The sequence below is a fragment of the Typopeltis vanoorti genome, chromosome 21 (genome assembly GCF_054136105.1).
Source record: "Typopeltis vanoorti isolate ZY-2024b chromosome 21, IOZ_Tvanoo_1.0, whole genome shotgun sequence".
Classification (NCBI taxonomy): Eukaryota; Metazoa; Arthropoda; class Arachnida; order Uropygi; family Thelyphonidae; genus Typopeltis; species Typopeltis vanoorti.
In genome coordinates, this window is record NC_143569.1 from 91,252,532 (window position 1) to 91,254,527 (window position 1,996).

Consider the following 1,996-nt stretch of genomic DNA (forward strand, 5'->3'; position numbering starts at 1 on the left):
TAGTTGCATGAGACATCCAGCAGACAATGTAGTCTAATGAATGCAGGAAGTCCCACTACCCACCGATGAGTGAGGTCATGTGACAGCGTGCATATTACAATTGTACGAGTATCTATCGTAATTCATTTGGGATTTTTTTTTAATATATTTTTTATGATAACAATGTACCTTGAGTTTGCATAGTTAGTTTTACGTATACTAATTAAGTTGCGGAAAGAACTAAAGGGAATGGCCCGTTGGTCTAGGGGTATGATTCTCGCTTTGGGTGCGAGAGGTCCCGGGTTCAAATCCCGGACGGGCCCTTATTTTTTTTCCCTCTGTTTTTCGTTTAAATTTGACTACTTCTGAGCTTTTCTTATTATTATTTTTTACGTTTAATCATTCAATTTAATTCTAGCATATTTAATCAATACTCAGTATACTTACTAATAATCTATTATCTGTTCTATCGGCGACCTCTCAAATGATTGTTGGCTTACGCATTGGTGTTTAGAGATTACACAGAGGCTTCTAGCCATCATATAAAATTAATCGTTAATTTTAGAGCAAATTAACTCAACCTAGGGGAAGACTATGTTTTTGAATTCTTCTGTACACTGCGTATACCAGTGACGTAATTTTATTTTGTTGTAAGCTGGGTGCGAGAGGTCCCAGTTTCAAATTCCGGACTGACCCGAGTTTTTTCGAATGCGTATGTTTTAAGTGAAATAAGAATCGCCCAATTCTAAGGTCCATCTTTGATTTATCGAAATCAGATGATAATTTGTAATTAGTGCGATCAATTTTTATATCATCTGAATCACAGGTGGCGCTGTTGTGAAAGTAGGCTGACTAGTAAAAAATCGTTCTTCCATCTGTAATAAGTACAACAAATCTCACGAATTTCGTATAACGAAACTTGTTACAGTTTTTGTCTCTATTAAACACATGAAATTCAGAATAAGAATCTTATTAAATACACAAGTATATTATAATGTGAACTATGATATTTAAAAAGTGTATTGAAATATATGTAGAATTAGTATTTATATTTTTAATAGCAGTCCTGCCCACATTAATTTATCATGAATTTGTTGTGAATTATTCATTATTGTGAATGCAGTCATATGCTTCTCGGAGGACAAACGAACAAATTGGAGAATATGAATTGATAATATGTTAGTATTCTCCTGGTCGAACAATAAGTTTTCTCTAGTCCACCAGGTGGATGATTGACTAATAACATGGTGCACAAGCAGCAGACGACTGAAACAAGTGAACGGCGTTTATTTCGTATGGCAATCCAGTAAGGTTCTAAGCACTCCACAATTTGGAGAGTATTTGAAGGATCACTTGAGCCTATAACGGCCATTCCATGATTAAAGTAGTTAATGCTACTTGGATCATGACAGTGGACATCTGGAAAATTCCTGTTACCGTTAAATTGTGATAATATATATATATATATATATATATATATATATATATATATTATAAGGTATATCGAGATGTTCTTCATCCTATATTGAAATTTGAAAAATCGGTGCGCGTATCAGTGGGGAGTAAAAATGGTTTCCAAAATTATTTGGTTTGTCTACAGAGTTGAAAAATTATAAGTGCTGAAAAAGAATATTTCTAGTAGGGTGCCCACGTTGCCGTAGGTGAGAAGGGAAAAAAAAAAAAAAAAAGAAAATCTTTGAACCTTTCTTGATAGGCTTTCGAATGCAAGCACGAACATTGCACATCACTCTGCTATGATATTGATAACAGATGAACAATTCCATTCGCTCTATTCTCTCCGTTCTTTCAAGGAAGGCAGGTTTTTGTGCAGTATTTTGTCACAACAGCATATTTTTTTTTAAAAATAATTCACGGCATGACGATCATAGCCTACTTTTACAAATGGGTCCTTCGCATTAGGGACCACTGCATTAACGGCAGTGGTCCCTAATGCGAATTTTTTTCCTTAGATTAAGTGGGCCTAACGAAAGTGCATAGAGGCCAAGGCCAACAAAAT

General features: G+C 34.9%; 1 non-coding gene across 1 annotated transcript; it reads left to right on the forward strand.

Moving 5' to 3' along the window:
- Positions 1-230: 230 nt before the first annotated feature.
- TRNAP-UGG (transfer RNA proline (anticodon UGG)) lies at positions 231-302 on the forward strand. The gene has a single exon. It is a non-coding gene; the product is annotated as a tRNA-Pro (tRNA).
- The last annotated feature ends 1,694 nt before the right edge of the window (positions 303-1,996 follow it).